Here is a 21,825-nt window from a genome sequence, read left to right as displayed (position 1 = left end):
ATATGGGGTGGAGCTTGGTCGTCAGTGTGGGCGGGGCCCCAAAAATTTTGTTGTACGGGGCCCCCGTGATTTCTAATGGCGGCCCTGATTGTAAGTGGCAAAATCTTGGAAACTGATCATCCGTAGAACATAGACTCTCTATTATCTGTATTAAGTACAGTAGATCTGCTCTAACCTGCTGAATGGCCATTTATATGAATACAATGGTTTAAAACAAAGCCATGCTCCTTTACTTTTGGCAGAATATTCTAGTGCAATTAAACAATAGATTTGATACAATACAAATTAGAATTATACAGTATATTAGTATGGAGAATAGGTCATTCTGTGAGTAATCTTTCTGGGGTTTCATTCATTCATTCCTTCATTCAGTCTTTTACAAATGTTATCAGATTTTCACCTACAAGATTTTTCTCTATGAGAGTTAGGTTTTGGGTGTACAGTATAAACATTGGGATTTCAGATTTTGTAGCATTATGTCGTTTTTTTAGGGCTAAAACATTGGAGTCAGTGAGAATTTCTTTCTTGTGAGAAAAATGGCCATTTACAGATGAAGCAAGCCACATTGGTTTTTGTGTTTAACACAGAATAATGAAACTCATTTAACTCAGTTATGATATGCCATTTAATGAAAAATATTCACAGCATTCCATCTAATTAAGGAGTTTTTTTCCTATATATACACGCTACCAGTTATCTGACATATGTTTAACATTGCCCTTATAAGTGGATATGTGATAATTAGAGTGTGTGCTACAACTAATTTAATCTATATAGTTCTATTTAGTGCTGAATTGTGAATGTAATGGGCCCCTCCTTGAATAGCACGGTCTATGCTTTTATGGGTTAGGTATTTAAGTTATGCTTGCAGATTTGGAAAGATGTCTTATCTATTAAATGGTTTCTTATTTTGTATTATGCACAATTACTAATGGTTATCTGGGGGTTAAGTCTTTGGCTATAGTTTTTCTGAGACCTTGGGGCATATTTATCAAGGGTCGAATTTAGAATTGAAAAAACGTTGAAATTCGAATTCAAAAAGAATCCAACTGAAATTAAGTCAAAGGTTTTTTTTTGTCGAATAGGTCCATTTTCGATTGAATAGGTCCGTATTCGGCCAAATTTGAATCATATAAATCGAAGGAATAGCGAATTCGATTGAATTCGATTCAACTTTTTCCCAAAAAAACGTTGATTTTTCAAAGTCCACCAATTTACTTTTTTTTACAATTTAGATTTTCAAATTCAAATTGAATTTGGACTATTCCCTAGTCGAAGTACACAAAAAATAGCTAAAAATTTGATTTTTTTTTTTCATTAGAAGATTTGCCTCCCCTCATGTCAGGGGCAATTCTTACACATCTGCCACCCTGAGGCAAATTTCATGCTGCCGCCCCCCTCTTGCTTAGCTTTCCAGCACAAGAGGGGGTCCATATCACTTAAAATTGTGTTCTCTGCAGTAGAAGAGACAATTTTCCGGTGTGTTCAACATAATTAGGCTCTTAGGGGCCGATTCACTAAGCTCGAGTGAAGGATTCGAATGAAAAAAATTCGAATTTCGAAGTATTTTTTTGGTACTTCGACCATCGAATTGGTTAAATTCGTTCGAATACGAACGAAATCGAACGAATCGAACGAAAAATCGTTCGACTATTCGACCATTCGATAGTCGAAGTACTTTCCCTTTAAAAAAAACTTCGACCCCCTACTTCGGCAGGTAAAACCTACCGAAGTCAATGTTAGCCTATGGGGAAGGTCCCCATAGGTTTGCTAACCTTTTTTTGATCGAAGGATTTTCCTTCGATCGTTGGATTAAAATCCTTCGAATCGTTCGATTCGAAGGATTTAATCGTTCGATCGAACGAAAAATCCTTCGATCGAACGAACGTTTAGCGCTAAATCCTTCGACTTCGATATTCGAAGTCGAAGGATTTCAATTCGAGGGTCGAATTTCGAAGTATTTTTTACTTCGAAATTCGACCCTTAGTGAATCTGCCCCTTAAAGTTACAAGGAGCATCTTATTGCCTCCCCTGGTAATTTATGTTACAATGCCACCTTGACTTTCTTAACTTGCCTCACTGGTGCCCTCCTCATGTGAACAATGAAGGTACTATATGCTCTTGTAAAGGTTAAATTAGTTAGATCGGTTTATTTGACTTTAGATAACACAGTTTCTTCAGTTTATTTCAATTCATAACACATTTCCAAATCCAAGTGGCTTTATCTATCTCTATAATTTTGCTATAGTTGAATATTAGTGATGAGCGAAACTGCATAGACAAAAATTGACCAAAAACTGGTGAATAATAAATGTAATGGCTAAATTACACCTAATGCATTGGAGTCTATGAATGTATTTTATTGCAAGGAAAACAACACCAATTAAGAAACAGTTTAGCAATAGTTGAATAGGTAAGGGATCTGTTATCCGAAAACCCGTTATCCAGAAAGCTCCGAATTATGGAAAGGCTGTCTCCCGTAGACTCCATTTTATCCAAATAATCCAAATTTTAAAAAATCATTACCCTTTTCTCTGTAATAATAAAACAGTACCTTGTACTTGATCCCAACTAAGATATAATTAATCCTTATTGGAGGCAAAACCAGCCTATTGGTCTTATTTAATGTTTACATGATTTTCTAGTTGACTTAAGGTATGAAGATCCAAATTACAGAAAGATCCATTATCTAGAAAATCCCAGGTCCCAAGCATTCTGGATAACAGATCCCATATCTGTACTAGTGATGAGCAAAACTGCCATTTCGCATTGGCAAAAAATTTGCAAAGCTGTAACAAAAAATAACTCAAGAAAGAAACAATTCACCAAATGCATCGAAAGTCAATGTTTTTTCACTGCATTTTTATATTTCCCAAAATGCATAGGAATCAGTGGAAATTTTTTCTTGCACATGTAATATGCTTTGTTAGTGCAAAAAAGTCCGCAAAGGCACTTGTGAACATTAGGGACCATGTTTCCATGTTTTTGTGCCATTTTAGACTGAGCAAGACCTCAAACACTTCCTTGCAAAGTTTGCAATCAAATTGCTTTTGTGATCGTTCGCAGTGTATGTAATAAAATTTCACAATCGCAAACCATTTTTTGCGAAAAAATATTTTATGTAACTGCAGAGCAAGTGTTAACAGACAACACATTTTTATTCACAAAGTTTTGCTCTTTGCGAATTTTATTACATTTCCCCCTTAATGCATTGAAGCCAATAGGCGTTATTATAGGGATTTTTTCTCACACCATATGCATTGGAGTTTTTTCTTGCATTTTTTTTTCCAGTGTAAAAAAAACTAAACACATGCCTAAATTCTAGCGCATATTCACAAAAAGTCTTGCCACAAATCTGTTTCAAGTTAAAAAATGCATTCATTTTTATTAAAAACGACTTGGCTCAAAAAAGACACAAATATTATTAACAATATAGTGTTGCACTTGCTTTTACTATGGTAGCACTGTTTAATTATAAATTAATGACTCAGAGTGATTTAATCATAATAAATGGATAATAAACAGTTAATCATGAGTTAAAAAATACTAGTTAAAACCTGCCTGCGATTCATATAAAATGACTTCATACTGTGAGAAGGCGGTGAGAAAGCCTGATATGGTGCTGGACTTAATGGAAGCAATAACATGCGGATAATTAATTTATATTCAAACGTGTCTTTGTGTAGAAACTGTTGCGGAATATCCGGCTTTCCAATTAGAGCTCCTGGTCATAGGACACCTATAAATATACATGATTCTCAGTCACTGTAATTTAATGCTGAATGATATAAACACATTGTGCTTGGAGATTCAGTGTGTGGCTTTTACATATTCTTTTAGACATGTATAGCCATCTGCTGTATGCAAGCCTAATTGCATTACAATGCTGATATTATTTAATCAAAGTCTCTGCCGCTGACTTGTTTTTCCATGTGAAAGCCTTAATATAATAGTCATTAGGCCTAGTAACACACATCTCACATAGCATTCTGGCAGGATTCATTGGTATGACTTTGTCACACTCATAGGACATCTTGGTTGCAGAAGCTTATTATGGAACAGGGAAAGATTAAAAGCTACTTCATAGATGGCTAAGTAGCGCATTTTCAGTAAAAGAACCACAAATCAACAAATGTAACCAGGACATCAAATATTAGTGAAGTGGTACATGGAAGAGATTGATTTACTTTCCAGATAGAATCAACATAAGCCGATATATGTAAACCCACCAGAACAAGGATCTAAATGGATTTATGGAAAATAGTGCTTTTATAGAAATGTGTGGGTGTGCATTTCACATCACAATGCTCAATATTAATAACCGGGAGCTGCTGTTTTTGCAAAGGTTTGCAGTATATATACTCCTTATATTGCTTTCCTTAATGTTTTTATTAGCTTTCAGGAGTGCTTATGAGTTTCAAGCAGTCATAAATAGGTTTCATAATGGGCAGTCAAGAGGCATCAGAATTGCACAGGAATTCCTTCTTATGGAATGTCGAAGATTGCAAAGAATGAACGTGGTTCCAAAGAAACTAATGGAATAACCTCAGTAAACCTTCAGCATGTGCTTTGTTCTGTACTGGTAGGGGAGAACAGGGGAGGCTAAGCACAATCAATTGGTATAGCACAAGTGACTTCTGGTTTTAAAAAGAATCTGGCTAGCAGGATATCGGAGCGTGCACGTAAGTGCACATTGCCTTTTTAAACCAGAATGGAAGTGAGATTGTATTGCCTTATTTATTTAAAGATGGTTAACTTTGTCCAGGATGGCAGTATTTTTGGAGGGGGTGAAGAATACATTTTTTACTTATACAGCTTTTGTGTTACATAGTTACATAGTTAAATTGGGTTGAAAAAAGACAAAGTCCATCAAGTTCAACCCCTCCAAATGAAAACCCAGCATCCATACACACACCCCTCCCTACTTCCACATACATTCTATATACCCATACCTATACTAACTATAGAGTTTAGTATCACAATAGCCTTTGATATTACGTCTATCCAAAAATCATCCAAACCATTCTTAAAGGCATTAACTGAATCAGCATCACAACATCACCCGGCAGTGCATTCCACAACCTCACTGTCCTGACTGTGAAGAACCACCTACGTTGCTTCAAATGAAAGTTCTTTTCTTCTAGTCTAAAGAGGTGGCCTCTGGTACGGTGATCCATTTTATGGGTAAAAAGGTCCCCTGCTATTTTTCTATAATGTCCTCTAATGTACTTGTAAAGTTAATCATGTCCCCTCGCAAGCGCCTTTTTTCTTCCATCCCTCTAACCAGTTTAGTTGCACTTAGTCTCTGCACTCTCTCCAGCTCATTTATATCCCTCTTAAGGACAGGAGTCCAAAACTGCACTGCATACTCCAGATGAGGCCTCACCAGGGACCTATAAAGAGGCATAATTATGTTTTCATCCCTTGAGTTAATGCCCTTTTTTATACAAGACAGAACTTTATTTGCTTTAGTAGCCACAGAATGACACTGCCCAGAATTAGACAACTTGTTATCTACAAAAACCCCAAGATCCTTCTCATTTAAGGAAACTCCCAACACACTGCCATTTAGTGTATAACTTGCATTTATAATATTTTTGCCAAAGTGCATAACCTGCATTTATCAACATTGAACCTCATTTTCCAGTTTGCTGCCCAGTTTCCCAACTTAGACAAATCACTGTGCAAAGTGGCAGCATCCTGCATGGAACCTATAGTTCTGCACAATTTAGTATCATCTGCAAAAATAGAAACAGTACTTTCAATGCCCATCTCAAGATCATTAATACACAAGTTGAAAAGCAAGGGACCAGTACAGAGCCCTGTGGTACTCCACTAACAACACTGGTCCAATTATAAAATGTTCCATTTACCACCACTCTTTGTAGTCTATCTTTTAGCCAGTTCTCTATCCAGGTACAAATACTATGTTCCAGGCCAACATTCTTATTATAACCAGTAACCTTCTGTGTGGCACTGTTACTTTTCCTTTAACAGCTCTATTCATGAATAATGGGGTTATTTTATCAAAGGTCACGTTTTAGAGGTTTGTGAGGTTTTTTTATACTTCTAATGAACTCACAACTCAAATGTTTTCTGATTTAATAAAAAAATTCTAAAGAAAAAAACTTGAATCAGTGAATAAATCGAGTTTTCTAGTGAAACCCACCGAAAAAAAAACAAACAGGGGCGGAACTGCCGGGGGAGCAGGGGGTGCAAGCGGGCCAGGGCCCGCACCCCCTCAGGGCCCCCCGGCAGTCCGCCCGCCGCATGTTCTCCGGCCAGTTCCTGGTGTACGGAGGGGGGCGGGGGCCCGGCTGCGCGCCCTGCGCCAGGGCCCGCCCCCCTCTAGTTCCGTTTCTTTAAACAAACATCACAAAGGCTACAAACATCTTCAAGTGGTTGAAGGGACCTCTCCCATAGCTACTATGTAGCTATTGTATTAAACTGCAATTAAATAGCTTGTATAATAGTCTCCCAAAGGAACACATCACATTTATACCAAGGACAACTAGACCAGAACCAAGAAACTACTTATAGTTGAAAACTTACGAATAATAACTCCACAGCAATAAATAAACTTGCTTGTTAATATTTTATATCGCTATTAAGGGATCACATTGTGGACAGCATGAATTGTTCCATAAGAGTGAAAGAATTTTTTAGGGCTCTATAAAATAAAGTCATGTGTGAAAAAGGTTTAAAAAAGTTTTAATAATTTTTCACTACTTTACTACCACATTTATATACTGTAACTATAACAGGTATTGGATCTGTTATATGGAAACCCATTATTCTGAGTGCATCAAATTACTGGAAGGCCTTTTATGTTAGATTCTATTTTAAACAAATAATTAAAATTTTTTTTAAATTTTCTTTTTCTCTGTAATGACAAAATAGCACATTTTGTACTTGATCCCAATTAAGATATAATTAATCCTTATTGTGGCAAAACAATCCTATTGGGTTTCTTTTATGTTTACATTACTTTTAGTAGACTTAGGGGCCGATTCACTAACTTCGAGTGAAGGATTAGAAGTAAAAAAACTTCGAATTTCAAAGTGTTTTTTGGGCTACTTCGACCATCGAATGGACTACTTCGACCTTTGACTACAACTACGACTTCGAATCGAAGGATCCGAACTAAAAATCGTTCGACTATTCGACCATTCGATAGTCGAAGTACTGTCTCTTTAAGAAAAAACTTCGACCCCCTAGTTCGCCATCTAAAAGCTACCGAACTCAATGTTAGCCTATGGGGAAGGTCCCCATAGGCTTTCCTAAGTTTTTTTGATCGAAGGATATTCCTTTGATCGTTGGATTAAAATCCTTCAAATCGTTCAATTCGAAGGATTTTATTGTTCGATCGAAGTAATAATCCTTCGATCGTTCGATCGAACTATTTGCGCTAAAATCCTTCGACTTCGAAGTCGAAGGATTTTAATTCCCAGTCGAATATCGAGGGTTAATTAACCCTGGATATTCGACCCTTGGTGAATCGGCCCCTTAAAATATAGAGATCCATATTACAAAATTGTCCCTTTTCCAGAAAACACCAGCTTCCAAGCATTCTGGATAACAGGTCCCATACCTGTATATAAATACTTCTATAACTAAACCACTTAACTTCCCTCCAAATTGCCAGAACTTCTTGATTTTCAAAAATGTATTTTCCATTATAGTGACATAAATGAATGATTCTCTAAAATAGAGAGCTCATTTCCAAACTCAACTTCAAAGAGCAAACATGGGTGTAAAAGTGTACCCATTAAACACTATTAACAAATGAACTTGTGCATTTATACATGTTACTTCTTTGTTCCGAAAATGCTTCCATTTTTCTGAACAAGAAGGTGTCGGAATTAAAACCTGTGTTTTTGGCACTGCACATCCCAGAATTTGGAGCACTAAAATGTAACCAGTGACTGATTGTCCAGGTAGGATAGGAGTTTTAGAGTCCTCTCTTTTTCGGCTTCCTCTTCTGTTAGTAGAGAAGGGGCTAATACTTGCACTGCAATTTATAAATTGACATATTTAACATAGAATTATGTTATTAAGAATTAGAAAAAAAACCATGTGAAATAGGATACAAATATGCAAAGTCCTGCAAAGTTTTGCTAAGGTATAATTTCCAATAAGCGTTTTTGCCCAAAGGAATTACAAGTGAGGCATTTTTCTTCTAAAAGGTGTAATTTCATATGATTAATGCTTTCAAAAATTGTGTTAATTATATTTTAACAACGTATAGTGGCTAATTAATAGTTTGTTATGAAATTAACACCTTTTACCTGTAAGGTTCAGCTTTCTCAGTAAACACTTTTGATACTAGTTTGCTGCTATTTTTGCCCCGATAACGTAAAAAGTAAGTGCAAAATAAGTCAAGACATTTGATTCCTCTATTTTTGTTGGCTTGGCCTAAGATCATGAATCTTATTAATTAGAACTGCCAGTTATTTTCCCAACCTTCACCAGTGCTTGGTCCTAAGGGGTCTAATTGCAGTTGGGAAGCAGCTGTACAAAAAAGTAGTGATAGACTAAAAATTCAATAGAAGTTGCCACTATAACACCATGCTACATACAAAATCATCTTAAAAACAGTTGAGTGCAAACTATTTTTACACAAATTATCACCCCCAAAATGTTTATGTTTTAATTAAATATCATTTAAAAATGGTACAAGGAAAACATAGACAGGATATTTATACTGCGGCTAGAGTTGTATGTGTATTTTTAGTTTGTATAGACATATTACTCTGAAGCAGTAGGAAATGAACTGGAATAAATGCAAATACCATCATAAAGGCCTAAGGCTACAATGTAATAGGAATATATCACATCTTATACATGATTCAGATATGTGAGACTCCAATGAAAAGGGGTTGGACCAAAGCAGAAAACTGACATAATAAGCCTATTCTATTGACATATGTGATACCAGACACAATGTAGAGAAAAGAAAGGCTTAAAGAAAGGCTTTAATATTTTTAATAAGACTATCTAAGGAAGATTTCCAGACATAGTCTATAGAGATAAATAGTTAAGTAGGAATGTTATGCTGATACTGTATGAGCAAGTTGATACAAGCAATAGAAACAGGAACTCTAGCTACAAATCAGAACCCAGTCTTACAAATAAGATTATGGCAGATAATGGACATTGACATCTTGTGACAGTAATGTATGTAAAGACGGTTTTTAGACAGACAGCATTAAGAACAACTGGCGAATAGGAACAGATATTAATAAATAAAATCCTCCCTGCAGATACTCGTTTATAAAAAAAAAAACAACAGATCGTTCTTTATAAACACAATGGGGGCTATTTTTCAAAGGTCGAATGTTAGAGTTTTTATACCTCAAATAAACTTAATGAATTCACAACTAAAAGAAAAAACTTGAATGGAAAAAAACTGATTTAGTAAGTTTGAGTTGTGAAACCTGAAAAATTTAATTGATTGCGTTTTCCAAGGGATAAAACTCGCATCGCTCGAATTATTTGCGTTTTCGGGTAAAACCCTACGAAAAGAACCGCAAACATCATGCAGGCTATTAACATCTTTCATTGGTTCACGGGACCTCTGCTATTGACTCCTACATGACCTTGACAGGAGTTTGATGGTGTGTTTTCACATTCTAGCAATTTCCAGGGTCAGGGTAAAATAAATCTCGAAAAATTCTAGTTTTTTTTAACCTGAAAATTTGAATTTTGACCAGTAAAATCAACTTGAAAACTGAATTTTTGTGGAAAACACAACTCAAACTTTAATAAACCTGCCTGTGGGCATGCAGCTATTGACTATTTGTACTTCCAGCATTCCTCAGTAGTTGAAGTCTGGCAGAAATCTTAGCCCACAAAACATGAACACCCAGGCATGAAGAGAACTGGAGTTTGAATCAAGCAGCATGTACAGACTAAGCTCCACATGTTGTTGCACGTGTCCAGACACTAATTTTAGTGCTACATCCTGCCTCTTTATGGTGCTCAAGTGCAATTTGTTTAGTTAATTTTGTCTGATGGACTAAGGTCATTGCACTCTAGCTCCATCTAGAGGCAGGATTTAGCACTAAATAATGACACTGCAACAAAATGGGAAATCCCAATGGCTTGATCTGTACATCCCTATTTCATAATAAATTTACCATTATTATACTTACAGTATAAGGCGTATTTATGGTATGTATGGTGTTTCAAATGTTTTGTATTGCTTAATCGATTTGTAACAATTATGTACATGTAGGGGCAGATTTACTAAGCTCGAGTGATTAATTCGAATAAAAAAATATTCGAATTTCGAAGTAATTTTTTGGGTACTTCGACCATCGAATTGGTCAAATTCGATTGAATTTGATCAAATCGAATGATTCGAACGATCCGAAGAAAAAATTGTTAGACTATTTGCCTATTCAATAATCAAAGTACTGTCTCTTTAAAAAATCCTTCGACTTCATACTTCGCCACTTTAAACCTACCGAAGTCCAATGTTAGCCTATGGGGACCTTCCCCAGCACTTTTCTAAGCTTTTTTTGGTTGAATAAAAATCCTTCGATCGATCGCTTAAAATCGTTGAATCGATTCAAAGGATTTTATCGATCGATTGAACGATTTTTATTTGATCGTTCGATCGAACCATTTGCGCTAAAATCCTTCGAATTCGATATTCGAAGGATTTTATTTAGAGGGTCGAATTCTAGGGTTTTTTAACCCTCCAAATTCGACCCTTGATAAATCTGCCCCGTAATAAGTGGGCTTTGCACTGCAAGCTATAGATGGGTCATTGCATTTCATATTGTATAATGAACTCCACCTTATCCCAAACAGATGTGAGAGTAGGGATGGGTTTGCTTATACAGAGCTCATTATCTTTAGTTAAAACAGAGGAAAAGAGGGGGGAATAATTAGGGTGAAAAGTAAACAAAGGTCTGCTAGATACATATATAAGAAAATAAATAGCAAAATATGCATATTTAAATTGAAAGAATAGAAAAATAATTTTTCAACATTGTGCTCCTTTTAAACAAAAGTATATCTAGTGTATCTGCATTTTGATGCAAGTAGCTATAATGAATGTGATTTTATAAACAACTGAAATTTGTGAAAGCTCAATGCACTTACAGTTATCAATGACCCCTTATATGTTTTTCCTTACAATTAGAACATCCCTCAAGAGCAGACATGGCCCTATTTTAAGTTTACATGAAGTTCACTTAGCAAGAAACACTCAGAGGTGGAAAGTTTCTTCTTTATTACCTGGTAATTAAGAAAAGCACATACAAAATGGTTTTAGAAACGGGGCGGAAAGAAAGTGTCAGCTCGAAAGGTGTATTGAACCAAATGTCTGAATAGGTGACCACAGTCTGTGCCACTTCAGTTAATCATGTAGTGAAAGAGATGATATAAAAAGACTTCATTGATTTATTTATTGAATCTTTCTTCTGTGCAATGCTCTTGGACTGATTATCGCTCCAAGAATAACAGCTCTGCATATAAATAATTAGGAATGCAGATTAAATGTTTGTTGTAAACCCACTTGGTGGGTGCACTGATTTAGAAAGAGATATACGGTATGCTTCCTTAATGGCAGATCGTACAAAATGTACTACTGATCCTTATCACCACTGGTTTTAACTCCTGTACATTTGGTTCTAACACCTATACATTATTTTTTTTGGAATTAAAGATGTTTGCCCTTTGCCTCTTCAAATGCTGCTAAGATGAAAGGTGCCAGGTGTTTCTGGGAGCTTTTGATTACCGTATATACTCTAGTATAAGCCAACCCGAGTATAAGCCGAGGTACCTAATTTTACCTACGAAAACTGGGAAAACGTATTGACTCGAGTATAAGCCTAGACACAACTACAGCCCTGTCTCCCAGCAGCGCACATTCCATCAAAGCAACCCCCCCAGTGATCAACCGGACTTCTTTGCAAAGTTGATGGTGGCAGAGAATTGCTAAACGGATTGCTTTGTGCATTGTCCCACTACCATGTGCAGAGGGTGCTGTGTGATATTGCCATCACTGTTAATCCTTCATATAAACAACACAGGGCACTGTGTGATATTGCAGTCACTGTTATTCTTTCATATAACCAACAGAGGGTGCTGTGTGATATTGCAGTCACTGTTATTCTTTAACAGAGGGCGCCCTGTTATTCTTTCATATAACCAACAGAGGGCACTGTGTGATATTGCAGTCTCACCCCAAGCGAACTGTTGGTATAGGAATGATTAAAAGTGACTGCAATCTCAGCTACTGCCCACTGACTCAAGTATAAGCCGAGGTAGACTTTTTCAGGACATTTTGGATGCTGAAAAACTCGGCTTATACTCAAATATATACGGAATAATTTGGATGAGGGAGGACATCTTTTAATTTTTGTTTTGTGCATGTGTTTGTGTTTGTGGGGAGGAAGTCATTCCTGTTGTTTTGGTTAAAGCCCATTAACTGGTTCATTATCCATCTATCTAGCTGGTAGTTGATTCTGAGACTTTTAGTTGAATTACTGTTGGACAGCCATGTACCAGCTATCCCCGATCTTCATCTTGTAAATATAGCCACACACTGACCAATTTTACAAATGTATCATTCCTCAGCTAATTTTGTGTTTACTCATTTCTGTTGGGCCCCCTTGCTAACAAATTATAGTAAACTGTTGGCCAGTCACATCAGAACCGATTAAGCAAAAATGGAACTGATGGATAATTCCATTCTCCTTGTATAGGGGATCAGTGCATGGACTGAAACATCATGGGCCTGCAATTTATTTAATGTGCTAATTATCTATTTACATGTGTAACCAGGGCCAGACTAGGGGTGAGTTTAAGAGGCATGTGCCTAGGGCGTAATGGTGGAGGGCGATCGGCACATACCTCTTTTGTTGCATACCCTTAGTTTGGGGCCATGTCCCCCACCACCGGTACATCTATTAACTTCCAGTTCACCCCCATTGTTGAAATGTGTATGTGCATGGGTGGGGAGTTGAGGAGGCAAGCAGGGCTGCCTAGGACACCTGGCTGGCTTGGCCTGTTATTGTGTGTAAACAACTTTGTACAAGTAATGTGCATTGATAAGTATGGCTGGAAACACAGTTTTAAAGATTTAAACATTTTCTTATTCATAAAACTTCCCATTGTCCCCAGAAAATGTTAATGGGCCTGAGAGAGTCAACAGATACAATGGGTGTTACATTTACAGTATAATGAATAGTACATAAGAGGTGGATATTTGACCACTATATTTTCTCTGAAAGTACCATCATGTCAAAAAGTGTTGTGTACAATAGCCATAAGGGCAGTTAAGGAGTATCAAGTATAAGCAGAAATATAGGAAATTCATTGGTTTATACCATTTAACCAAAGACCAAATATAAAAATGACTTGGTGGCTTAAAAAGGACTTTTTATTTTCTTAATTAATTCAACTTTTATTAAGGAAATTTCCAATATTAAGGCATCCAAAACTCGTTGCTGTATTTATGTTCTATTGTTGACGCTCCATTGTCCTTCATGCTGAGTTTTAGCCTGCTACATTGTGTATGTGATACTATACATGTTTTAATTAACTGTAGCCTAGCCAAGTAGGGCCATCACTTCTCAATATACCACATTAATTATTTAGTGGAACACTGTGCTCTTGCCTCTAGAAGCTGTATTTAGATAATTACAGTACTTGGGATAAAATTTCCACTATGGCTATAAACAGCAGTCACCCGGGCCTCGTTAACTAGAGAACAAGATTTATTATGGAATGCAGAGCCTTTAATACCATGGGATTCTGTATTTTATATTGGATGTACTAGCTAAAGCATGATGAAGCGTGTAATGTGATTTGGTGCAGTACTGGATCTATACATAGGCCAGGATGCCCCTAGGCCAGGACCACTCATCGCTCCCCTTTGCCCCTTACCGCCTCCCCCATTCCTATGCATGCATACACATGCGCAAGTCTTTTCTCATCAGGTCTGGAGCAAGGAGATTGGTGTGAAGGAGATTTAAAGAGTTCGCAAATCTTCTGCATGGTTCCAGTGCTTCTGAACCCATTGCAATTTGACTGCTACCCATGAAATTCTGCTGCCCTAGGCCTGGGCATTTGTGGTCTTTCCATAAGTCCAAGCCTGATTAGGTGCCCATCCAGGTTATTGAATGAATACGTGGAATCTGAGTCCATCTGTGTATGAAGCTCTGGCATCAACTTCTGGTTAAGCATACTCATTAGGGGGCAGATTTACTAAGCTTGAGTGAAGAATTTGAATAAAAAAAATTCGAATTTCAAAGTATTTTTTTTGGGTACCATCTTATTGGTCAAATTGATCGATCGATTAAAATCGTTTGAATCGTTCGATTCGAAGGATTTTATCGTTCGATTGAACGATTTTTATTTGATCGTTCGATCTAAGTATTTGAGCTAAATCCTTCGAATTCGATATTCGAATTTGAAGGATTTAACTTCAAGGGTCGAATTCAAGGGTTATTTAACCCTTGAAATTCGACCCTTGATAAATCTGCCCCATGTGGGTACATGGGTGTCATCTGACATGAATATCATGAACTAAGTTCTTAATTTTAGGCCATTAGTAACATATTAATCTTACAGATAGGTCAAGTATTAGGTCTTTAATAAGAAAGAGAGACGTCAGTCATCCAATATAATTCTCCTGCCATTCTAACTAAAGTAGCCTCACTTTCCTTAAACAATAAGCAATCAATTGTCTAATGTCGCAGTGTGGTTTGCTAGCTCCAGGTTAACATTGCTAGTCATATAAAATAGAAAGTGAATAGACAGATAAAATGGCTTTGGGATTCTCTGTTCCATAGTGGATGACAAATGGTTATTAGTTGATAAGCATGCTTCATGATCGCTCACATTATTCATCATCAGCTTCTATGGCAGCAATACACTGATGCTCATAAAAAAGTATGCCGCCCAGCCACTTTCTGGGGAGCACTGGGGACGTGCAGGATGAAATACAGGATATATTGTAAATCTTCCAGTTTATAAATCATTATTCGGAGTATAAAAGTATGCATAAATATAATGTGGTCAAGAGGTAAATGTTATTTTACTCACTTTCTGGGGAGCACTGGGGACGTGCAGGATAAAAGACAGGATCTATTGTAAATCTTCCAGTTTATAAATCATAATTCGGAGTATAAAATTATGCATAAATATAATGTTGTCAAGAGGTAAATGTTATTTTCTTAACGTTTCTTAAAAAGGGAAATACATACGTGAGATATAGTTGTATGGGTGTTGTTTAATTTCTTGATTTGCTTGAATTTGCCTCTTTGTCCGCTTCTCAATACCCAAGCCCTTATTATTTCATAAAATACAATTTGGCCAAACCTTCATTCCAGTTTTTCCTTATAGATGTTTCAATATAAAGTTATAATACATACGTGAGATATAGTTGTATGGGTGTTGTTTAATTTCTTGATTTGCTGGAATTTGCCTCTTTGTCCTCTTCTCAATACCCAAGCCCCTATTATTTCATAAAATACAATTTGGCCAAATCTTCATTCCAGTTTTTTCTCATAGATGTTTCAATATAAAGTTATAAAGGGTAATTATAGTGATATCTTATAGAGGGTAGGGAAAGATCAGCAACAGCAATATACTGTAATTATACACGAATATTGTTTCCAGCAGATGACTACAGAGTTACTAGAGTTCCTTAAAGAATACTGTAGGTATATTTGCATTAACAAATATTTACATTATGTAAGAGATGTAAAAGGGGTACAGTGGAAGTTCTGCCTCTTGCATTATAAAACAAATCAAAAGCATCCTGAGTTGTAGGACCTGAACAAAAAATATTCCTCAAGTGCCATAGAACAGATTCATGTTTAATATCAAGGATCACAAATAAGCAACATTTTTCATATTATTGTAAGCATTGACATAACATGCCTGACAAATTTCCATCAATCCACACACCATAGGCCGCTACTGTCTTTTTTTATTGTTTGTAGCCAATCCTGGGGTTAATAAGTAATGTTCTCGCTTATTAGTGTAACAATACCTGGTGGTCTAGTGGGGCAGCAGGGTCACCCGCAGCCTTCTTCCTGAGTTGCGCACTCATGCCCGTCCTCCAGGTCTGTGCGCTCGTCTTTCTATTTAGAATGCCTCATCTGACGTCATCGGGCTTGCGTGAAATTCACATATTTAAAGTCACCTTGTCCATTTGTTCACTGCCCAACATGTTTTGTAAAATTGTAGATAGTTCCTGGGTGCACTTTTAGTCTGTTTGCCTGAACTGACCTCTGCCTGTTACTGACTATTCTATAATGACTCTGTACTGCATTGACCCCAGAATGTTCCTTCAACTATGCTTAGTTCTTTTCCCATTACTCCAGTCACACATTCCAGTTACCTTGTCTGCCCAAAACTCTCACCTTAGTTCTTTCCCTTTAAGACCTGGCAACATTCGAGTAGTAAAGGGCTCCTTCTGACGTGAAAATCTGTTGTTATAGGCAGAAGAGTGAGCCATGACTGGAACCTTGCCATTTGTTCTGCGTTTGAAATACCAACGATGACTGTTTGTGAACAGAAGAACATTACATAAAACTGAAACTGTATGTAAAGCCACTAGTAGCTTCATAGAAGCTAGGAACAAACATGAAAAAAGGACATACTAATGCATTCAGCGTCTAATTTCCACACTACACCAATGCAAAGACTAAAAATGAAAATATCACGAAAATTTATGATGAATATTAAAAAAGCGTGAAAAGAATGTCCCAGGTGGAATATCATCTGCTCAATGATACCATATAAATATTGATTTCTCTTCTCATGCTGTCATATTACAGCTGCAGCGTACTTGCATTGATTGCGGCATATGGAATCTTTTGGGAAATATTAGACCCCAGATATGCCACTTAGGAGTAATGTATTCTATGGTGTTGGTTAATGTGATGTGTACTGAAAACATAAGAAAAGAAGTGTATGACATTTGTTTATGAGCAGGGCCAAATTTACGTAGCAGGTGCCCCTAGGCCTGCTGCCCCCATGCCATCCCCTTACATGTGCACCTGCAAAAATTTGTCGGATTCAGGGCAGTGGGGATTGGTGCACTTAAATCTAAAAAACTCATCTAATCAAATCAGACGTGGCTGAGCAGCATGTCACCCCTAAAATCCTGCTGCACTAGGCCGACGCCTTTGTGGCCTTCCCACAAATCCGGGCCTGTTTGTGAATAATGTCTAAGAAAGGGTGTACCCATTTTGCCATTATGTTCTCTTTATCAAGCTTGTGGCCATGTAGAACCGGGAAACATTTTCAAGCCAGGTTTCTTTTACAGATTAAAATTCATAATTTTGTGATTTTGACAGAACCCAATTGTTGATAAAGTATTTATTTACCCATTAAACCAAAACAAATCTGGGCAGTAATGTGAATATTCATATCTGAGAGAAATCCAAACAAAAAATCTGGAAAAATGTAGCCGTAAATTGTCCAGCACTTTGAATGCCCAAATGGTTTATTATTCAGATAACTAAGGATTTGCTTATATCCAGCAAAAGTTCTTTGATTTAGTTAGATCCCATTTTGATTCCTGGTTCAATGAATCTATAATTCCATAGACTATCACTGATGCAACTGGACTATAGCTCCCAGTATGCTTTAACCTTAGATAAAGTTCAGAAACATCTGGAGAAGTCATGGAGAAGAAACAACAGGGAATGCATTGACCCTCAAACAATAAAAGTCAGCAAAGAATGAATATTATCTGTGAATGTTAGTAAATAGAGTTCTTACACAATAATTGAAAGTTATTTAGTGGATATACTGTATATTAAATATAAACCCTACTGTTTAGAGATAGTCTTAATTTTAATGCTCCTAATGTAGCAACATTTTTTGAAACATGCTAACTTTTAAGATGCATTTCTTGCAATTTAAAATCAGTAAACAGAAAATAGGATCTGTTGTGTAATTCTTAATAACTTTACCCTCTTCCCCATACAGTAAAATCCATTGTATATTTCAATAATAGCCAACTTTCTGGGTAGCTGACAGTGACCACTTTATTATACAACTTGAGTCAGTGAAATGATTAAAATTTACATACATAATTTAGTGTGTATTCTACACTGGCGGTGCCTCTAACCTTTAAGATAATCAAGAATATATTAATCCATAGCTTTCAAATTTGCCTTGTACAGTTTTATCATTCATCTGTCACAGTAATATGCTGCATGGTGCATTTCCCATAGAGGTTTCTTTTTTTTTAATTACCAAGTACATCCCCTCTCTTGAGATATGAAATCACATTGTTTTGATCATGCGCCTGCATATTCTGTACTCATTAACTCCATTTTAATTCATAAATGAAGGAGTGTTCTTCAAGTAGTAAAAATGATCTTCATGTGATACTGCAAACTCTATAAATATCAACCTGATCAGTATTTTATAAAACAGAAGTTTGACTATTAACACTTTTTGTACCCCAAACAGAGTGAGACACATGGTTCCAATGGTCATGTGGGTATGTAGTCTCAATACTGTCCTATTCTGGTCATCTTGCTTATGTAAAGTGTTTTCAGGAAGATGTCTCAACAGTGGTAGAACCTCTTGGTACATATTGAATGACTTCAAGACATTTTAGAACTAATACAACAAATATTTTATAACAGGCATTGCTACATTTTTCCATGCATAAATTACTTACACCTTAAAGTGCCCATGGAAATCATACAGTATTTGGGCTCATTTATGACTGCTACCTCAACTGTGGTTGCACAAAAATGAAACCAGGCATTAATGACATTCTTTACACAGAACTAAAGCCCCCAAGAACAACAGCCCCCCTTAACTGTCTTCCATTGGCCCGCCTCACCTTTCTCTCCCCACACATTGTATTACACAGAAAGCTGGCACTATTTGAAAACTTGAGCCTTATTACAGAGCAGCTCAGCGGAGTATACCGCTGCCATCTTAATCTATTTGCATCCTTGTCGGGTCTCTTTGCAAACACGTAGCCTGCAGGAACATGTGCAGTCGGGGCTAGTCCGGAAATGGCTTCAACTGTGCATGTTCCTGCAGACTCCATGTCCTGCCGGCTCCATGTCAGCAAAGAGACTTGAAGAGTATGTGAATGGACAGAAGATGGCACCAGGGTACTCAGCTGTGTTATTCTTAGGGGCCTTTTTGTGTAATAAACTGTGTGGTAAGGGAGACGTGAGGGGAGCCAATGGAAGGCAGTTAAGGGGGCTGTTGTTCCTGGGGGGTTAAGTACTTCCTTTAAGTCTTGTGACCAAAGATGATCCTTGTACTCCCCAATAGTTGAGCTCAGTACCAGTGAGTCCATCCCACCTCCTTTTCCAAATGACATACAAGTGTGCTTATTGATGCACAATTGCATTCATATTGATGCATTAGATGCAGTTGTAGCAAATGCAACACTGCACTCAGTTGCTACCGGACTATGTAGCACTGGAGTTATGGGTGAAAATGATGCATTATTTGTATAAAAATGGCGAAATAGACATCTATAATTATCACGAATGCCGTAAGTTAGGTACTTTTAGAAAGAGACCAGGTTTATGTAGAATAACAGACATTAATTTATAAGAATGGTAGAATTTTCAGAAGTTACATATTTCCCCTACATGTACTGTATGTAGGTCATGGAATCATTAACAGGCTTTTAATGTGTTAATTAGTTTTATTAGAATCAGCTGTGGTCAGAAGTGAAAGATTAGGATGTCCTATAGATAACATTGTTAGAAAGGTCACAATATAATTTACAGGATAATATTATTAAGGTCATTTGCACTTTATAGAAGTGAATTATTGCACAATGTTAAATTAAATCATGTAAATGTTTCTTAAAAGGCATTTGCATGCTAAGATAAAAAACTTTGAGCAGACTAGAGAAATGTTTTTATTTGAGCAGAACGCTTTCATGTTCAGTATATAAGACACAGAAAGCAATATTGTATCTTTATCTAAATATATTTTCCATCTATGAGCTCATGTCTAGGGATGTCGCGGACTGTTCGCCCGCGAACTAATTCGACCGTTCGCGTCCGCTGAATGTTTGTGAACGTTGCGCAACGTTCGCCAATTTGGGTTCGCCTTAGCTGGCGCTTTTTTTTGCCATTTCTCCCCCAGACCAGCAGATACATGGCAGCCAATCAGGAAGCTCTCCCTCCTGGACCACCCCCACACCCCCTGGATCACTCCCCTTCCATATATAAACTGAAGCCCTGCAGTGTTTTTTCATTCTGCCTGTGTGTGCTTGGAAGAGCTAGTGTAGGGAGAGAGCTGTTAGTGATTTCACTGATTTGAGGGACAGTTGATAGTAACTTTGCTGGCTAGTAATCTACTTGATACTGCTCTGTATTGTAGGGACAGAAGTCTGCAGGGATTTGAGGGACATTTTAGGTTAGGTAGCTTTGCTGGCTAGTAATGCCACCTAGCTGTGTGAGCTTGTTCACATTCTGTCTAAATAATAACAATAATAATTCCGTGTCCGTAAACACCACCTGAGTGACGTTTTTCAAGCAGCAATAATATATTCCGTATCCACTACTGTATACGTTGCCCTTGCAGGCATTGTTTGCCCAGTCTTTAACCAAGTGCCACCTAGCTGTGTGAGCTTTTTCACATTCTGTGTCCAGAAACACCACCTGAGTGACGTAGTGTGATTTCTGCCCTTAACAGCACAAAACGCAGCGCTGTGTCAACAATGTATTTTTCAGAAACATTTTTGCCCTTGATCCCCCTCTGGCATGCCACTGTCCAGGTCGTTGCACCCTTTAAACAACTTTAAAATCATTTTTCTGGCCAGAAATATCTTTTCTAGCTTTTAAAATTTGCCTTCCCATTGAAGTCTATGGGGTTCGCAACGTTCGCGAACCGTTCGCATTTTTGTCCGGACGTTCGCGAACATGTTCGCAAACATTTTTTCCGACGTTCGCTACATCCCTACTCATGTCTTCATTCATGAGATTTTTACTCAACTGTTAAAGAAACAGTCCTATAATGTAGTTTTTTTTGTGTATACTTCAGATTTAATCAGAATCTGGGCAGTGTCATTCTGTGGCCACTAAAGTAAATAAAGATTGTCAAGGTTGGGGTTGTTTTTTCTGGAAACAAGGTGCGAGGGGACATGATTATAATTCTCTTGAAAAAATGAACTTACAATTTTAAGTAAAAATGGAGATGTGTTGTGAAAATACACCTGGTGACGGGAGGCGAACTTTGGTGAAGTTAGGTGAAGAGAAAATTCACGCTTTAGTAAATCTGCCCATTGTCTTTAAATTGCGCATAGGACATTACAAAAGTGTTAAGCATATCATACTGGTACATTGGAAAACATTGTCCATAGGACATTACAAAATAGACATTATCATTTTAAATGGTTCATTTTGTTGATCATTTCATGAATTTTAAAATCTTTTAAAATTATAAACATGTATGACTACCTTACTCTTCTTCTGTATCTGAATTTTCAATCCTGATGGGACACTATCTTAGCTACTGATACAGGCTGCCATGGATCGAAAATGGACCTAGCATTCTTCACCTGCTGGACAAAAAATTAAACCAGTTCAACCAATGGCCCCTGTGTCAGCATAAAAGGTTTATAGGCTAATATAGATACACCTCTATAAAACTTGGGGCCTACAGGTTGGATTTTTGAGGCCAATATCTGACAAATGTTACTGTAGGCCAGTGTACCAATAATTCCAAATAAGTTAATAGCCCAGCATCTGGTCAGTTTTTCAAGCAAGGAAAAAAAATTCAAGCAATTATAATATAATATTATAAGCAAATACGCTGCAGGTAGATGAATGTCTTTATATATTTTTCTTGTAGAGG

General features: G+C 37.0%; 1 protein-coding gene across 3 annotated transcripts in view; it reads left to right on the top strand.

Moving 5' to 3' along the window:
* The window catches only part of cadm2.L (cell adhesion molecule 2 L homeolog), an 891,984-nt gene that overhangs the window by 692,788 nt on the left and 177,371 nt on the right, over positions 1 to 21,825 (top strand). The window lies entirely within an intron of this gene.

The sequence above is a fragment of the Xenopus laevis genome, chromosome 2L (genome assembly GCF_017654675.1).
Source record: "Xenopus laevis strain J_2021 chromosome 2L, Xenopus_laevis_v10.1, whole genome shotgun sequence".
NCBI classification, from domain to species: Eukaryota; Metazoa; Chordata; class Amphibia; order Anura; family Pipidae; genus Xenopus; species Xenopus laevis.
This window is presented reverse-complemented; position numbering and strand designations above follow the sequence as displayed.